General features: G+C 38.1%; 1 long non-coding RNA gene across 1 annotated transcript in view; it reads left to right on the top strand.

The window, feature by feature from the left end:
• LOC136843332 (uncharacterized) overlaps window positions 1-15,595 on the top strand; it is a 38,521-nt gene extending 22,926 nt beyond the window's left edge. Inside the window, exons 2-3 of the long non-coding RNA XR_010854527.1 lie at window positions 6,545-6,625; window positions 15,153-15,595. This is a non-coding gene — a long non-coding RNA (uncharacterized lncRNA). The remainder of the gene's footprint in view (window positions 1-6,544; window positions 6,626-15,152) is intronic.
• The last annotated feature ends 4,806 nt before the right edge of the window (window positions 15,596-20,401 follow it).

Below are 20,401 nucleotides of genomic sequence, written 5' to 3'. Positions count from 1 at the left end.
ATCAGTGGCTGTATTTTTAATCAGTAGTCATATTGCAACGCAGCAACTTTAATTCCGCTCCCCCTCCCCTTCTCAATGGCTCTGCCACCCAGAAGATCCACTGGGGGGCGTATTCTCAATTCCCAAGGAGCAAATAGAAATTATTTGCTTTATCAACTCGGTTTACTTAAGAAGTGCAATTCGCAGTTTAATTTCGAGTGTCTATTTCAAGTTCCTAAAGGATGGGAATGAAAAACCAACAAGAGTGTGTCTGACAGTGGAAGTATTTTATCCAAATGAGATGTATATTTTTAGGGGAAGAATTTTCTCGGTGTTAACAGATCCGTGGAGGTGTACAATACGGAATGTCTGGTAGAGTACAGGTATTGGGAGACGTTACGGGGAGATGCGTTTAATATCCCCGCCTTGAAAGGTCTCTTTCATATGGATTTTCTCCCCTTAGTCTCGAAAGTCTCGTCACGACAAAACTTATATCTCTCTCAAAGTTAGTTCATGTGAAATGTTAATGTTGCATGGTGTCAAAAAAATTTTTTTTCTTTTCGTATGAAATAATATTAAAGTAAAATTGCTAGTCATCTTGTTGAACAGTTCATCGAAAGCAAAACTAGGACAAAAAAGAAAAAAGATTAATAAAGAAAAAAGATTAATATTTCATCTAGTGTTGTATAAAGGAAACATAAAACTACGAGCGTTTTAATGCCATGAATTTATTTGTGCTGTACAAGGTCAGCTGAAAGGAATCATTATCTCCAATCTTAAAATGAAACCAATTATATAAATATATTTGCCATAGATTCACCGATGATCATTACATTATTTATTGTCACTATTATTGTCAGATGGACGTGGGGTAATTTGCAAGACGGTTTTTGATAAGCATTATTATCACAATTAAAGATATATATACATTATATATATATATATTATATATATATATTATATATATAATGTATATACATATACATATATATTATATATAGGCCTATATATATATGTATCGAGTGCATATGCCTAAATTGAAAAGCAAATTACTATCATGAATAACAGACTAAAGTATACACACAACACAATAAGGAATTTAAAACAACCCAAATAGTACCTTTTCGGTAAATATGAAACGGGAGAAATTATAACTGGGAAATAACAAGTTAGATTGCAAAGGCTCTTTTTTAATATCAGCTTCCTATCCGATGTTTACGACGACTTCACGTACGTAACCTAATCTATATACGTGTATCGGAATTGGATCTTTTCGGAGAAATTGGAATGGGAAGACGGGTTGGGTGAAGGAGATAGAGGTGAGAGGAAGGGGGGGAGGGGGCTGGGGTAGGAGGGGAGGATGGGAGAGAGAGGAGGACGCAAGTAGCGGGAGCAATAGCACAATCTTCCCTTTGATGTCAACGTATTGGCAAATACGCTGGATCACGTTAGGAAGAGATTCTTCCATGCCTTTAGCTATATTCCATGTAGTGAAATTAATATTGGATGTCATGAGCGCAAATTGGTGTGTGTGTGTGTGTGTATTTGAGAGAGAGAGAGAGAGAGAGAGAGAGAGAGAGAGAGAGAGAGAGAGAGAGAGAAAAGTATCCTCACTGTCTTCTAATCAATAGAGCCGTTGTTACTGCACAGTATTAGAAAATCACTACAATACACCCATGATAAATAATCACAAGAGATGTGCTGTATTTCACGTATGAAGGAAGCAGTTCTCGTCTTTACCTCAGACAAAACTTGTTTATCGCATTCTTTATTGCTATTCCCATTTTGAGAGAGCTAACACAAGGAACACAAAGTAAAAGGTTCATAAAGGAATGTCATTCACATATGCACTCTTTATCATCTATCATTACTACTGTGTTGAGGAGGATGCATAACCTACTGAATTCACCTACATATTGTTAGATTACATATTTTTACTAAACACTGTTGATTATATTATGCTTGTAGGGGTTATGCTCAGCTCCTTGTAGTGACATTTACTGCTTCTTGTAGGCTTCGGAGATCTCCTTCTTCAGGGCAGTGATGGAAGGGTCTTCTCCATAGGTCTGATTGAAGGTCAAGATCTGGAAAGGAAAAAAAATCGTTAGGGAAAAATATTTAAAAGAATGATTAAAAAATAATTAACATTTTAGAATTTTCACAAGAAATCCCATCAGTATTATAAGCTATATATCTGTTGCTGCCGATACAAGTAAAACTTCACGACAGCTTTACAACCATTGTAACATCCGGTGTTGGTGAATACTTGGGAAGGGGGGAGGAGGGGTTTGTGGGTTAAGGCCCCTTGCTAGGGTCACGACGCACTAAGACAGGCTAGGTAAGACAGGTCACTCAAGTTACGTAAAGAATCGGTAGGTTTATGGGCAATTAAGTGTAAATGGGGTGACCTTTGAATTTGAAAAACTTGGCAACAAAATAGGCTTAAAGCATAAACTCCTGTTAAGTGTTACCGTGACCGATGTCATTTGTTTGCGCTTAATTTAATAGGTTAATGTTAAAAAAATAAAGAAAAAACTTCACCAGGGCATTCGGAGTTTGGGTATGACGTGTCAGTATTTGCTGGGTTGTACATACCCCACCGAGACATGGACCGAAGTTTAACGTGTTGTACAGAAAAGCACAGCAACCTTAAAACACGTGCTGAAAACCACAACTTCATAGTCATCACATTGCCAAAATGGCTGATAAAATATACTCCTATGATTAACTATTTCGCTGGTGTAAAACACTGAAGCATTGATTTTACTGATACCATTAGACTGTTGTTGATGAGCGAATTTAGGATTAAAATGGAAGGTGGAAACTTATTAATACGCAGATCATAGGAGGACTATATGTGTATTAGGTACTAAGTAATATTGTACATTTCTTCGAAAGTTTTTCTTTAGAATTTAAGTAAATTAAGCAAATCATGCCACGTTCCTGTTGGAAAGAAATAAGTACCGAGTCGATTCATATTTTCATGAATCATTTATTCTCACGCCTGGCGTGCTTCGCAGCATTTAACTGTGAATAAGGAAGTACAGTAATCATTTTCCCTTCTTCTCCCTGTCCAACTTCCTCATTCCGACATTTGATCATTCCACTAATTTCTCCTTTAATCTCCTTGGAAATTGTAAAAAAGAAATGGTGATATAATTTCACTCCAAATGTTGTTCGGATATATGCTGTTGTCATTATTCGGCACTCATCACAGACTTGTTGTCATGATCAATATTTCTCCCTGGCTTCGGGGTGATGCACATCATCCTATTCCCCATCTTTCCTTCTCTCCTCCCCACCCCCTTCTTCCCTCATTTAACATATTCCCCTCATCTATTCCCCGCCCCCTCTCCTTCCCACCCCCTTCTTCCCTCATTTAACATATTCCCCTCCATCTATTCCCCCCCCCCTCTCCTTCATCTCATTGAATTCCAGGGATTTTCGTTTGCACGAAGGACTTAACTTCTTGTACTAAATGGATTTGACGAACTCCAATCTTTTTATTCGGGAACTCTCAACTGCATTCATATTTTAGGAAATAGTATTACTCATTCTTATCCCGTTCTTTTACGATCTCGCTTCGTCGCACGTGAGCGAAACATTTTGAAAATCTCTGTTATCTGTGACCTTTAATCGCTGCGATCTTCATTCACTTGCCACAGTGACGTCAATGACAATCGGACTCTGCTATTGGCCTTCGTGTCTGCCACGCCCCTCGCTTCTTTGCCATTGGACGAAAGGCCGTTCGTGGCTTGGTGATTGGCCCGCACAGTTACTATGTCCGGTCATTGAAATGAGGAAAAGAAAGGGGTATATGGTAATGTGCGCCATGGCAAAAAGGGTAAAATAAATCACTGAGTGGCACTGCCGCACTTTCAGTTCGGACAAAATGCAAATTGATATTAAAGCACATCTGTTAAAGAGGCTGTTACAAGTCACTTGACACATAGTTATGCGGAAGTCTGGGCAACTTTCCCCTAAAGAGTGAAAGAATAGAAGTTAATAAGGCTAAGAGGGGAAACGGGCCCCATTATATTCGCCAACCAGACGAAAATATGAGGATTTGGGACAAGGAAACTAATTTTACCAGGACGTTTTGAAGCCCCCAGGATTCACGAATTATTGAAATGAAATTATGTTCTTAGTGTGTCATCAAAGTTCCTATACTCCGGTGACTTTCATCTGACTGAACTTGGGACACTGATTAGTTCGTACACTGGGTTCGATTAATGTCAGGTTTCAACGTTTTTGGATGCTGGCTATCAGTCTTACTTTGGCATGTTGCTTGCACCCTATGAATTATAGAGATTAATTTGTATTATGTGTGTATGCATGTTTGTAGCGATAGAGATTCAACTCCCGCCTCAGTGACAAGGAGCCCTTTGCTCTATTGCAAAAAAAAATAAAAAACTATTCGCTTCACTGAAGTAGGCGCTACTACTAATGTTCACTGTTCGAAGGCAAGTGGAACTGACTCCATGAAAAAAAAAAGTATAAAGCTTTTAAGTAGGAAAATATTTTCAGGGGAATGACAGACTTCAGGATATCACAGCAGTTAATGAAAGTGCATAACCTTTCCAAAGTTTTTGCTGGGAGTACTAGATCGTTTGTACAAATAAGACAGTATTCCATAGACGTTGACTATAGATTTCATGAAAAATGTTTGGTGGTAGAATACTATTACTGTTTGAGAGAATTCAAGGAACAACTTGAACCTTTTAACTATAATCAATAGCATAATGGTTGAGAAGAGTACTGAAACTGGAATAATACTTGAAAATATTGAGATCATGTGATGAAACTAAGAAACTTTTGGGATATGAATGAACTTAGACCTTTACATGTTCAAAAGCAAAATATGATTATATTAGCCGTCAGCTTTTCGAGCAGAAATTGGTATCCTTGCTAGGGCTGATGTGCGATTAATAGGGCCTTAGTAAGGGATGCAATGTGGATAGCCATTTAGAACAAAAATAATTGAGAATGAAAACGTTTCTTCATGGAAACTGAGTGTTATAGCATTTAAAGAGAACTGGAGACTCACAGGGTATTTACATGCCGGTATAGGCATCATAGAGTAGCATGTGAAAGAAAGCTTTAACCGCAGTTTACTGCATAGTAGACTTCATGCCAGAAGTTTAGGACTCGTAAAAAGTCTTCACACAGACTAGCAAAGTTCAGTATTTATGGGCAGTACCTGTGCAATAATGTTGAATAGGAAAAGGTGCTATTTACACTTACCACAGGGACAGCATTTCCAGGGAACCCTGGGATTGTGACGGTTGGGATTTCTGAGACAGCGTTCAAAAGAACTACCCGAATCATAGCCGAAAGAATGGTAGTTTTTTCTTTAGACTTGACCGATATAGTAACAGTAGAGAGTACAGGGACTCCCGGTTAAAGACCTCTTTAGAATGGTGGAACGTCAGCAGACTGAAAATCTCTAGAACAGTGTTTCCTCAAACTTTTTTAATACGTGACCCCTTACAGCAGTACCAAACCTGTCATGACCCCCACATTTATAAGCCTTTTAAAATCGTCCTAATTTGAAATGGCACGAATATATTTTAAAATTTTGAATATTAATTACAGCAGAGAAAAATCTCCATTGATCGTCATCAATGTTTATAATAACAATGACTGATTTATTAACATTTTAATGTGAAGAATGTACCTACTTTTTTGCTACAAGCAAATCAATACGAGGGTCTGGGAACCCCTGTGTTAGACCCTCCATGACCCCCAGTTCGGGAACCCCTGCTCTAGACCCTCCATGACCCCCAGTTTGGGAACCCCTGCTCCAGGAGTAATAATAAGGGTAGTCGATTTAGGAAAAATAAGTTCTACTGTATTAAAGTAAGTGTTTTTGGTCCCAGAAGGGTACAGGCTTACTCCATCCATAGGTGTTATGAATGCTGTGTACATATATCCAGGTATATGAAAATAAACTCATATACCTCCAGCATATCACAGGGACAAAGGAAAATGAACGTTGGTGACAAGCTAATCCTCAGCCCATCCCTTTGGAAAGTCCGTAAGTTGGATAATCCAATAATGACGTACCCAGAGCTGTCTAATTAATCCTCAATATGACCTTCTCCCACGGTATTCGTACTCTTCGACTGCTCAGAAATCGCCCTCTTTTTCTGCGCTCTCTCTCTCTCTCTCTCTCTCTCTCTCTCTCTCTCTCTCTCTCTCTCTCTCTCTCTCTCTCTCTCTCTCTCTCTCTCGTACGTTATTATAATGTTAATAAACAGTACATCGTATTATATTCTTTGTATATATTCCCCTATTCTATATATATATGTATATATGTATGTATGTATGTGTAAATTTTACATTTCACAAACACATGTTCTGCACCCATTCTCTCCCACAAATGAACACTTATTTTTCCATTTTAAATATGACGTTATGTAGTTTTACAAAACAAAACATTTTGTTTGTAAAGTGATACCACTTATATTCTTAACAGACAACTTTGTTACGTTTTTTGAACAGTACGGTACAATTTCTTTAGCTAAACATAAGTTAAAATAACTGTTATCTCTCTCTGTTCCAGGTGTACTGTTCCACTGCAGTGAGACATTCCTGATTTATGGGGTTGAAGGCCTGTAATTAAAACTCTGGAACACAAAAACAGGTAAGTTACAGAACTTTTTAGTGAAAGGTTTAGCTGTGTTCCATATATTCCAGCAATTTTCATACTGTCAGTCAGCTTCTGTTGGATAATTAATTACATGTAGACCATGCATGTGGGGAGGCATATCCTCTGCTATTGATTCGGATTTGTGATCCAGGACCATCAGTCTTTCGAGAGCTCCTTCGCAATTGTGGGTCATTTCCAGTATCTCTGAGTCACGGGTGATTTCTGAGTACTGCGGAATCAGTCTTAGCCTTATGGCCTGACACTCATTCTCCATCTTTCTTGTGATACAGGCACTTCATGTGCGTGTAAGGTTTCTTATTGTTGCACAAGCACATCATGTGTGTGTGTATCTCTAGGTTTCTTTTCGTTGGTCAGGCATATCATATGCGTGTCCCTAGGTCTCGTTTCGTTGTTCTGGCACGTCATATGCGTTCCCCTAGGTTTATTTTCGTTGTTCTGGCACATCAAATGCATGTCCGTAGGTCTCTTTTCGTTGTTCTGGCACGTCATATGCGTGCCCCTAGGTCTTTTTGTTGTTCTGGCACATCAAAAGCGTGTCTGTAGGTCTCTTTTCGTTGGTCAGGCATATGATGTGCGTGTCCCTAGGTCTCTTTTTTGTTGTTCTGGCACATCAAATGCGTGTCCCTCGGTCTCTTTTAGTTGTTCAGGCACGTCATATGTATGTCCCTAGGTTTCTTTTTCATGTTCAGGCATATATATACATATATATTGTCCCTAGATCTCTCTTTGTTGTACAGGCAATCATATGCTTGTCCCCAGGTCTCTTTTTTGTTGTTCATATTTCCTAGACTGCCAATTTGGAGCTGATTAAGTGTTCATTTTGTGAAACACAAATGAACGTTGTTTTTTAGTCCCTCAGTAATCAGCTGTCTAAGAAGCAGCATTTTTCCAAGTAATTTTCACCATAGAACTCCTTGGAAAGTAGCCATTTCATAGCATTATCCTGTCACTGTTAAGTATCAGTAGTTTAGGTCAAATTGTGTCTCTACATTTCTCTTAACTTTAGTTGAACGACCTGAGGATCTGCATTATGCACTTCCTTCTATTCTTTGTGGTCAGTCAATAAATTTTTGCTATCTGATAATCAGCGTGAATGTTTGTGGGTAACTAGTGCGGTTTGGCTCCTCTTCTCCCAGAAAGCTGAAGGATAAGGTTCGCTTTGCTCTGTCATGTACTCTTTTTATTCTGCCCTTAGACCTCTAGCTTAAATTCGTTCTTTCACGCTTTCTTGCACTAATGTGTGGTGACCATACTTGGAGTTTCGTCTACAGACGGCTTCTACACAGCACTTCTGACTTTAGAAAGAGATACTCAAGTTTGTATTTGGTTTGTACTCTTCGTTGATGAGAATCTATTTTCACTAGTCCAGCGCTGGACTGAATCCATTCATACCTTTATTAGCAATTGTCAAATTGTCAGTCACATTAAGTTTAACTAAGGTAATGAGATTGCTCCAGATTACAAGTATGTAATAACACATTTAGAATTAGTGCAGCTAACTTTTAATGTCTCTTTGAGGAAGCAATATAGTTGGATTGTCATGCTATCCAGATTTTCTCTGAAAAACTTGGTAGACAAACCACAAGGGCTTCATGGCCTCTCAAGCTTCAACAGTTTTAACTCCAGTTCTAGGGTTGATGTGAAAACTAATGTACTGGTTTTGCCAGTAAAAAGCTAGAAGCTTTCATGAGGTTTGAAGTATGCATCAGTTTTTTTTGAGCCATCACTCTTCCATTATACCTAAGGTTTTGGTTGGGATTTAAAAATTACAATATTGCTTAAGTTTTTACCCTTGTCACACGGCCGGACATTGTCGCAAACATAATAAAAAATTAATAGTTAAACTTAGGATTACAAGTTACTGTGTTCTTACCTAGGCAACTTGTTTGGTCAGGCATATTCATCTTGAAATATTATCAGTATTAACTTAAATTAAATTGCCTATCACTACAGCACAAAATTGAGGGAACTGGAATATTTAGGATGTGGTCAACACCAATTTGGTTTTCCCTGGCAAGCAAGCAGTCCTTTAATTAAACACTAATTTCTATATCAAAAGGCTCCTTTAAGAATCTCTAATCTTGAGAGGGTCAAAACAGTTTCACTGTTGTTACCTGTCGAGTGGTGTGATGTGCCACCACTATCATAGAAATCATCCTTCAAGTACTCCCCTATGTGTCTGGTGTTCTCCATCCATCAGAAATTTCATGGGAAGATTTTCATAGGGGAAGGGAATCTTTGTGGATTCTGCTTTGGTCAACCACCCCTGGACTTTAGAACTAATGATCGTCAGCATTTTAACGAAGATACTTATCAAAAAGTCAAAAGTCAAATATCTGCCATCGTGAGCTGTCATTAGATTTTCCTTTTAGCATGGGCAGTAAGCAAATTCGAGCCACCTTGACCACAAGATATGTGAACCATAAGTAATGCCTTATTCAGTTTATCGAGTCAGGAAACTTCCACGCATAAGTTGGATCATTGGAAAGTTGGGTACCATTCTTCCAAATGTCAGAGATCCCGAGAATACTTATGTACCTTGCCCTATAACTTATTACAACCATGGTTTTGTTTATATGTCGAAAGGCCTGGGGTCATTTACTTTGTCTAAAACAAGCATCCAAAATTATGTACTTACAGTTAGACTTTATTGGTATTGGTATACTTAGTTTGGGTGACTGAAGATAGCTTATATAAATTTGAATGTTGTAAATTCCCCCATTCTTGGCCAACTCTTCCTCTGCCTAAATGAGTTCTCATGAATTTTATTCCTCCAGAGAAAAGTACTGTTCTTGTCTTCATGTAGGCTAATATACCAATGAGTTGATTTGTACTGCAGAGCAGTAGAGCAAAATGAGCTACTGTAGTTAGCAACTGGATTAGGAAAAATTTTTGGTAGTATTAATAAAAGTGAACAACTTTTTAAAAGGCCTCAACGATTTTAGAGGACACACAAGCCTGTTGACCTTGTGTACAGTGAACTGATACTATGGTTCTTTATAGGAACAGTTTTATCTGCTACTCATATAGGGTTCAAGGAGACCCTGTCAGTGTGAGCTAAATAGCGGATCTAGAGTTTCAAGGAATTGTTCTTTGTTTCCCTTGATCTTTGTTTCCAGTCGGAAGTTAATGCGACTATAGTAACTCTTGACTGGTCTTTCAAGAATGTCTATTTTTTTGGCATGTGATTTGGAATCACAAATGTCATACAGGTGCATTTTTCCTTACTGTCTATTTTTTTGCATATGATTTGGAATGACAAATGTCATACAGGTGCATTTTTCCTTACTGAAGGCTTGTAGATGAACTCAGAAGATGAACGATGCATACAGAGGTCTCGTTTTCATTATATCCTTATTTTGTACTTGAAGGATAATGGATGATCTCTGTGAAGATGTGTAATGCACATAGGAATATTTGGAATATTTCCTTGTTACTACCTCATGGTTTGGTATTCTTAGTTAACTCTTGACCGGTTTGTCAAGAACAGGTCTGCTTTTTGCAGCATTTAATTCAAAATCTAGACTGATTGCACTCTAGCATACCAGCATATTTTTCCAAACTTCCTAACTAAGAAACATTGAAGTAAAATGGCAGCATTTAATTCAAAATCTAGAGTGCAATGGGATTTTGAGTTAAATGCTGTCTTTTAGTTCAGTGGTTCCTAGTCAGGAAGCTTGGAAAAACTTAATGGTATGCTAAAGTGCAGTCTACTCTACTCACAAATTTAATATCTTGTACTGCTGTATTTTGGCCATTCACAGAAACAGAAACCCTATACCCGCTACATGTTCTTATTGGTTTATCCATCCTGTTATTCTATGTACAGAAAACCATGTGCAATACAAGATATACAAGGCTAGCATTGGGTGACCATTTTACCTGTATTTACAGGAAGACCAATATCATCATGTCTCAAGTAATGTACTTGCAGCAAGCTTGAGAACTCGAGAATACACTCATTATGAGTAAGGGATGATGTTGAGAATGAGCCACATAACACTTGGTCTCTTCATGTATTATTTAAAATTTTGACAGCAGGGGTGGCTGAGATTCTGACACCCTTTGATTTACACTGGTGAGTGTTATTCTCTGGTACTCATGCCAAGTCACTTACATTAAACTACTCAGAATCCCATGAATATCCCTGGGAGACAGTTCTGATATAACAAAGTTTGTCCTTTGTCTCTAATGGTTATCCAAGTCTTGTACTTTCAGAGGATTTTTCTGCCAGGCCCATTTGGGTCCTTGGGCTGGGCCACAAATTGCCTGTCATAGGAAACTATTATAGAGCTAGGTGAAGAGGTCAAATCAGAGAATGTTCCCATTGTCTATTGTGCTTGAAGATTACCAACATTATATCATTCTTTGCACAAATGGAATCTCATCCATTTTTTTTAAGTAGTTGTTGATCGAGAGACACTGCCTTCAATTGTACATTCAAAACTGGCTTGGTCTTCACATTCACATATGGTTTAAGAAGAGCTTCTTTATAGTCTAATTAGTAATGTCTTAGTAAGGACTTTGAGGGTTCACATTCTGCCTGACTTGCAATGTAACTACTATAATCGTACTTTGACTTCTATTCACTGTTTGATGCGCTAATTCATAGTTTTCTTATCCTGATGAGAAAACTCGTCTCCTTTGCTGAATTGTTGATGTCATAGTCTTCTAATTGCGTGCCTTATGATGTAAACTATGCCCCTCATCTAGATAGCTAGAAGAGTCTAGTGTTCATGGTGAAGAAGCTCTGTTGAAAAGTTCAGTGGATGCAGAAAATTCTAGACTTCTTAATGATCCAGTGGAGAGTCCTTAATGATCCAGTGGAGAGTCCAGAATTAGAGGGGCAGCTGCTAAGGATTTATAGAACAAGATATCTTCATGCAAGATGTCGTTACCCCATTTCATGGATACCCATTTGTCGTATGCTGACAACTTGCTTAGGCCTCCTCCATATCTGAGAAATGTTCAGGTTCAAATGGTAACAACTAGCTTTATGACCCAATGTCCTTCACTTACAGGCCAGAGAGAGATTTCTAAGGTTGAGTATCAGATCCTACAGCAAATCGAAGTCAGATTTAACACACTGGGTGCCACAGGCTATTTCATCAAAGGGGAATTTTGTATCCAGGTTTTCCAAATCCTCAAATTGAATATATCACTAGGAAAGAAACAGTATTAGAGGCTGCAGACTCCCAATAACTAATCTTTCAATGTAATGCTGGATTAGGATAGCTGTAGAGTATCTGCATCACTGTGTTTATACTGAGAAAAAAGGCTTAATGAAGAACCTGATTCCTTGATTCAAAAGTAACTCCGTTCACATCTGCCTCACATAGAGTGCCCTCCCCCATCATGCATTTATTCTTACTGGATTGCATTGCTATTGTAACATGGATTAATCAGAAGCTTCACTTTTAGGCCTGCATTGTAGTTCCTTTACATTAAAGGCATTGTTATTGTTAGACATTTAGTATGTCATGGCACTATTAAAGGCATATATCAAAGGGGAGACATTTCCTACGCCATGTGGCCATGCATTGTTGCTCATGTCATTAAAAACAACACTGTCAGTGTTAGACATTTGATATGTCATGGTCTTTGTCAGTTGAGGCCAGTAACAAAATTGGGCAAGTATCTTTAGATGCGTCAAAGCTTAGTTTTCATCCAGTACTAAGAAATAACAGGTTTTTCTTGTCTCTTGAATTGACTTCCATGATCTACTAGCTTCAGCGCCATGGTTTTGCAGTGTGTTGCCAAACCAGCCCCATGGCATGTTGTGCCTCAGTTTCTCCAGGCTCTTGTTATCTTATGGATTATCCTGGAGGTGATGAAGATTAGAAGCCATGTATTTTGTGAAGACATAAAGAGTGACAGCTGTCTGTATGATATATGGCTTAAAGGCTGTTCTATGGCATTTGGGGTCCCACATAAGGGTAGCCTATAAACAATAGTGACTTAGTCTAGGTTCAATATGGATTCTTGGAGGCTGTAGGACTTGTATAGCCTTTCCAACATTTGCCAACCAATATTTAATGACAATGTGTGATGATTACTTTGGTAACCTTTGCCGGTGCTGAATGACACATGGCTTTTAGAGGTTGCAGATTTGGCAAATATGGATTCTGAAGGCTGTGATGATTACTTTGGTAACCTTTGCCGGTGCTGAATGACACATGGCTTTTAGAGGTTGCAGATTTGGCAAATATGGATTCTGAAGGCTGTGATGATTACTTTGGTAACCTTTACCGGTGCTGAATGACACATGGCTTTTAGAGGTTGCAGATTTGGCAAATATGGATTCTGAAGGCTAAGTCCTAATAGCAGTTTTTGCTTTAATATGGTTTTCAGGACGACTCCCTTTGTTTGTAGCTTTCCCAGATTTGGCCTGCTCATATTTGATGGTATTCATGATAATGGCAGTTTGTGCAATATACATGTTTTTGCTATTCAAGTAATGATGGCAGTTTGTGCCGTACAGTACACATTTAAAAAATCTTTTCTGATGTATGGCTTTTCAAGACTGTCTTGATGTTATCCTGATGGTATCTTGATGGTATGTTAGGATTTCCCACATCTGGCTAGCCCATGTGTGATGTCAGTCTTTACGATATATGGCTTCTGCAAGCTGGCTCCTTGAAGGCTTTGTCTTGATGGTATGTTAGGATTTCCCACATCTGGCTAGCCCATGTGTGATGTCAGTCTTTACGATGTATGGCTTCTGCAAGCTGGCTCCTTGAAGGCTTTGTCTTGATGGTATGTTAGGATTTCCCACATCTGGCTAGCCCATGTGTGATGTCAGTCTTTACGATGTATGGCTTCTGCAAGCTGGCTCCTTGAAGGCTTTGTCTTGATGGTATGTTAGGATTTCCCACATCTGGCTAGCCCATGTGTGATGTCAGTCTTTACGATATATGGCTTCTGCAAGCTGGCTCCTTGATGGTATCTTGATGGTATGTTAGGATTTCCCACATCTGGCTAGCCCATGTGTGATGTCAGTTGATGGTATCTTGATGGTATGTTAGGATTTCCCACATCTGGCTAGCCCATGTGTGATGTCAGTCTTTACGATATATGGCTTCTGCAAGCTGGCTCCTTGAAGGCTGTCTTGATGGTATGTTAGGATTTCCCACATCTGGCTAGCCCATGTGTGATGTTAGTCTCTGCGATACTGCATATGGCTTCTGCAAGCTGGCTCCTTGAAGGCTTTGTCTTGATGGTATCTTGATGGTATGTTTGGAATTTCCCAAATCTGGCTAGCCCGATACTGCATATGGCTTCTGCAAGCTGGCTCCTTGAAGGGTGTCTTGATGGTATGTTAGGATTTCCCACATCTGGCTAGCCCATGTGTGATGTCAGTCTTTATGATATATGGCTTCTGCAAGCTGATGATATATGGCTTCTGCAAGCTGGCTCCTTGAAGGCTTTGTTTTGATGGTATCTTGATGGTATGTTAGGATTTCCCACATCTGGCTAGCCCATGTGTGATGTCAGTCTTTATGATATATGGCTTCTGCAAGCTGGCTCCTTGAAGGCTTTGTCTTGATGGTATCTTGATGGTATATGGCTTCTGCAAGCTGGCTCCTTGAAGGCTTTGTCTTGATGGTATCTTGATGGTATGTTAGGATTTCCCACATCTGGCTAGCCCATGTGTGATGTCAGTCTTTACGATATATGGCATCTGCAAGCTGGCTCCTTGAAGGCTTTGTCTTGATGGTATGTTGATGGTATGTTAGGATTTCCCACATCTGGCTAGCCCATGTGTGATGTAAGCCATATATCATATGGCTTCTGCAAGCTGGCTCCTTGAAGGCTGTCTTGATGGTATTTTTCTTGGACTTTCCACACCCAGCCTGTATATCACTGATGTTAGTCTCTGCGATACTGCATATGGCTTCTAAAACACAGCTTGATGGCAGATTGCAGTCTAATGACAGGCAGTATCAACAGGCGTTACAAAGTGCATATGGCTTCTAAAACACAGGTTGATGGCAGATTGCAGTCTAATGACAGGCAGTATCAACAGGCGTTACAAAGTGCATATGGCTTCTAAAACACAGGTTGATGGCAGATTGCAGTCTAATGACAGGCAGTATCAACAGGCGTTACAAAGTATGTCAGACTGGCTTGCTAATCGTTATGGTATTTGGTTCCTCACATTTTCGATGGCATTTTTTACTACATTTACAGTGTAAAGCTTTTCATTTGGATGATGGTGGTAGTATTTACATTATTTACATTGTATGGTTTCTTAGTCATTATAGGCTGATTTGCTACATTTGTTTTGTTTAAACTTTTGGGTTCGATATTTTTTATTTCACCAAAATAATTTTTTCTTAGTCATTATAGGGCTGATTTGCTACATTTGTTTTGTTTAAACTTTTGGGTTCGATATTTTTGTTTTGTTTAAACTTTTGGGTTCGATATTTTTGTTTTGTTTAAACTTTTGGGTTCGATATTTTTTATTTCACCTAAATAATTTAATTTTATCTCTTCACAGAATCCTCTCAAGCCATGATCTGGATATGTCGTCTTGAATCCTCTCAAGCCATGATCTGGATATGCCTTCTAAACAGCTACAGTTCAATATCTGCTTAATTTTGGATGAAAGTATCTAAATTCCATGATCTGGATATGCCTTCTAAACAGCTACAGTTCAATATCTGCTTAATTTTGGATGAAAGTGTCTAAATTCCTAATTTTTCATGATCTGGATATGCCTTCTAAACAGCTACAGTTCAATATCTGCTTAATTTTGGATGAAAGTATCTAAATTCCTAATTTTTCATGATCTGGATATGCCTTCTAAACAGCTACAGTTCAATATCTGCTTAATTTTGGATGAAAGTATCTAAATTCCTAATTTTTATGATGACCCTCCTGTCAATAAATATGTACACTGTATATTGTTATGACCTTTCCTGTCAATAAATTTACATGAAGCATATATTTTTATTTGAGTCTTTTTGCACATTTCCATACGTTGTCCTTATAGATTAATTTTCATTAGATGAATTTTCATTAGATGAATCTGGCGATTAAACCTGTACTTCAAACAGTCTAACCGATATTTAAACCATTCTTACTTCAAAACTTTGTTTGACAATAACCCAACCAGGTACCCAAGCCTGTTAAAACCATTCTTACTTCAAAACTTTGTTTGACAATAACCCAACCAGGTACCCAAGCCTGTTAAAGCCCTCACACTCCATGGTCCTTTTTGATTTACAAATTATTCAAAGCTCACATCCGAACGTTCGGATGTGAGAATTATCATGCATTTGTGAGTACTACTATACAATACTGATGATTTTTGTCTAAGAATCAAAACTGTTATCAAAAAACTGTTTTATGTTGAAGGGAATGGATATTTTCAGCAAATTACAACTTCAACATTATTCTTACATTGAAGGCTAGAATGGATACTTTGAACAAATTACAAACTTGGCAAATTTGTGTTTGTACAAACCTGTCAGGCCATTTCCCTCTTTCCATCTTAGCGAAGCTGTGGTACTAAGGCATATTGTTGGCTTCATATTAAACATCCCAAGATTAAGAGCTGTCATGCTATTTACATTCAAATTAGGCACTACCTTGCTACTTGATGGACAGAAATTGTCATGACATCTGCTTTAGTTCTTACTATGTAATTCCTTCAATATAAATTCCTTACAACTAATTCCTTACATCTGCACAGCTAGCTTGCGCGCAGTTAATCAATGAAGCTTCCTTTTAAGTATGTATAACCACCAACTTTTTAAGTATGTATAACCACCAACTTAGCAAATAATTGCAGAAAAGTGCTGCTGTAAATTTTTTAAGCTCCCTATATATCACCAAAAATGTAGCAATATCAATAATAAACCAATAACGTCAGACAGTTTATTATAAACCAATAACGAAGTCAAACTTGCAGAAAAGTGGTTAGCTGCAATAAAATTTAAGCTCCCTATATATCACCACAAATGTAGCAATGTCAGACAGTTTATTATAAACCAATAACGAAGTCAAACTTGCAGAAAAGTGGCTAGCTGCTATAAAATTTAAGCTCCCTATATATCACCACAAATGTAGCAATGTCAGTTTATTATAAACCAGTAACGAAGTCAAACTTGCAGAAAATTGGCTAGCTGCTATAAAATTCAAGCTCCCTATATATCACCACAAAATTAATGTAGCAATGTCAGACAGTTTATTATAAACCAATAACGAAGTCGAAGACACTAGACAGTATATATACACATGCACATATTCAATACCGCGTTTAGAATAATTCCCGCTTGCTATTCAACTGAATTATAAGTCCCAAATGAGTACTACCTTAAAAACTTTAAAACAAAAGTTACTACTTTATATTCTCCCATTGCTTAGCCAAAACTTTTAGAGCTTGTTAGCTAGTAGCAGTACTGTACCGAGATTGCTACAATGTTCTTTTACAATTTTGTTAGGTAGTATTGAGATTGTAGCAGTGTTTAAGGATTCTATCAAGGATTAGTTTGAGATTGTAGCAGTGTTTAAGGATTCTATCAAGGATTAGTTTGAGATTGTAGCAGAGTTTAAGGATTCTAGCAAAGATTAGACCAAGCTTTTACGGATAGCTAAAATCAACTGAGATAGCTATTATCAACTATATTGCTACACTGGTTAAATAATGTTCTTCTGCAACTAATGTTAGCAGCAACCTAAGTTGATTAGTAGTGATTTTGTTACAAAGGTTCGAGAATCTCTTACAATTTTTTGTTAGCTAAACAATGGCTAATAGTGATTTAACTAGTGTAGTTTAAGAATAATGTTATCAATTCTGTACGCAGTGTTTTTCATGCACAACACATCACATGCAGTTTGAACAAAGGCATCCCAACATATGCTGGTCTAATGTGAAATATGTCCCAGCGCTCTTTTACAGTCTCTTTTTAGGTAAAAGTTATCAGTCTGTCCATCTATAATAGCCGAGTTCTTTCATCTATTTTTAGAATAATGCACTAAGGCAGCTGCAAGGCAAACTGTATCCTAACTTTCTGAGTTGAACAAATTTTTATTCGTTTTATTTCTTTTGTTTTCGAAAACGAACGACGACTAAGGAAGATTATGAATAAGCCTGCTTCAGAAGAAAAATACTTCGGAAAATCATTGCACGGAAAATCATTGCAAAACTCTGCGTTTGGTAAGCAACTTCTGAGAAAGTGAGTTTTGAACTCTTTGAGTTTTGAACTCTTTTAATGTAGAGGATTTCAGTCGACCGTTCTTACACCAACTCCTACCGCCTCCCTCACAACTGAACTCTCCGAGTCTCCGGTTCCGTCTCTCCCCATTCCCCCGCCCCCCATCTCCACCCCGAAAGGCTGCTAATTGTCCTTTACACCTTTCACTAGCCGTCTCCCTCACTGCCAACTTGCTCTGCTGGGCTCTGACTTAATTTTCCTGTTTCCTTCCCTTTCTCTCTCTCTCTCTCTCTCTCTCTCTCTCTCTCTCTCTCTCTCTCTCTCTCTCTCTCTCTCTCGTTCCTTTCAGGAGTAGCATGACTTTTTTTTTATTTTCTGTTAGGGCTATGTAGGTGAAGCACTCATTTAAAAATCTAGAAACATGCTTCACCAAAGTTATATAAGGAAAATATATCACTTGTTTTGGTAATTCAATAACAAAATGTGCAAAGTGAAGCAAACAAAATCTCCAGCTGATCCATGCGAATCTAGCAGCTTTAAACTTGGACTGCACAGATGAACACACTTGGTATCAGACTTAAACTTTAGTGAATAAATAAAATTTCATTAGAAATTTGACAAACCTATCATTGTCGTTCAACCCGGAACTTTTAACAAATAAATAAGAATGTGAAGTTTGTTTCTAAATCCATTTTACTATCTTACAGAGAGAATGTTAAATTCTTCGTTAATAACTTCACTCTTAACGAAACAAGTTCTGATATAATGGACCTTGAACAGAGACAACAAGCTACTTACGCAGGAGTCTAAACTCTTGAGCAACCGAAACATAAATAAACCACTCTTAAATCTGATGCCAAAATGCAAAAATATGAAAATTTTAAACTTGTTGCAGACACTTGGATGTTGCAGTTCGCTAGGAATGTAAATGTGTAAGCTAGTGAATGTGTGTAGTTCTTGCCAAGTGTGAGCAAGAAGTGGGATTACCGTTGTTCTAGGCGAGAAGTTTTTCCTCAATCACTATTAGCATTTGGTCTAATCTAGGGTCTGGCATATTGAAGGCCTTTCACACAATCTTGAAACTTAATTATTCATGATCGAAGTGTGATGTTGTGCAAACTGCCTGAGTAACCATTACCCGCCTACTTCCATGGCGAGAAATGGACAGGCTACAAGTACTGAAGAAGGTGATAAAGTACTAAAGAAGGTGATCAGTTTCCAAAAGAAACAGAAGCTTAGCGGATCACGACTCTCTCCTGCAACATCCGTACAAAACAACAATTTAGGAACACTACACAGATGCAGATTCAGATCCAAATTCTGCATTTGGGTCAACCTAAAGTCTCATTATATAATTTGTTTCAGCTAACAGACAGACAGGCATACCGAACGAAACGAATACATAACCTTCTTGTATGATAAAAGTCACATTTCTTTCCAAAAGATCTTAGCGAAGGGGCAGCCTAGGCCAACGACGCTGGCGAGCAGTGCAATGGGGTTGTTAGTGTGGGCGTCAGAAATACGGTTTGTGGGTGTGGGAAATGGGATAGATGCGTGGGTGTGGAAAACGAAATTCCTTACCAGGCAATCAAAATGCTCTCGTAAATATTCTCAATACCCTCATTTACAATGCAATCAACTGGTGCGTAAATGTATATGCCCATACCGAAGAAATCAAAGTCTTAATATCAAGCAAGGTCCATCTTTTCCAGTAGGGACGCAGTAACCGTTGAGTAAGAGACTTAGAAATGTTGGAGTAACCTTATAAATTGCCAAAAGTATTTGAAACCATTATTTACGAATAAATACAATACAACACGTTACAGCAATCGTTGTTTTAAAGGAGCTAAGGCGATATCTGTTTTTACCTTTGAATTCGTTTTCGTGAAGTGAGACTAATTTTGGCGTTCTTTGCTTTTACAGCGACTGCGGAATAGCGTACATTTACCCTTAACCAATATACTGTATATATTAAATGATCGGGTCTCTATCCTTTAAATGTATTATGTAGTGTACGTACGTAAATGAAAACTCTCAGAAAGGATAAAACATTTCTTTTCTTGCTGTGGCTGGATTCGTGAAACCCGTTCACTTTTTAAAATTCATGTTATTAACAAGTAAATGACGCATCACAATGCATGAAAAATGTATGATGGGCAGTATGAGTCTTCGCCGCCCATCCCATCAATAAAAATGGCATTTCGTAGTCGACTTGACAATAATGGCCTTTTTTTTCTTCAAATGTAAAAGCGTAAAAGGGCCAACTAAAATTTTGAGTTGTTGAACCTTAAAATAAATAATAATTCGTATTATACTAGCATTTCAATAAAGAACAATTAAAATAGACCATAGAAACATTGTATCGAGAGAGAGAGAGAGAGAGAGAGAGAGAGAGAGAGAGAGAGAGAGAGAGAGGATAAACCTTCTTCATCTATTAGACGGTTCTTTCTTTTTTACTGACATTTTACGGTACCATAATGGCATCCATACCGCAAATAAAGGCCGGTGGTCACAGCCGGCGGTTTCTTTTTAAAGGCAAGGCAGGGACCAAGCTTGAAATGATATGACTGCTGTGCACGAAACCATT

Source organism: Macrobrachium rosenbergii, chromosome 11, assembly GCF_040412425.1.
Source record: "Macrobrachium rosenbergii isolate ZJJX-2024 chromosome 11, ASM4041242v1, whole genome shotgun sequence".
NCBI lineage: Eukaryota > Metazoa > Arthropoda > Malacostraca > Decapoda > Palaemonidae > Macrobrachium > Macrobrachium rosenbergii.
Note: the sequence above shows the minus strand (reverse complement) of the source record. Positions and strands in the feature narration are given on the sequence as shown.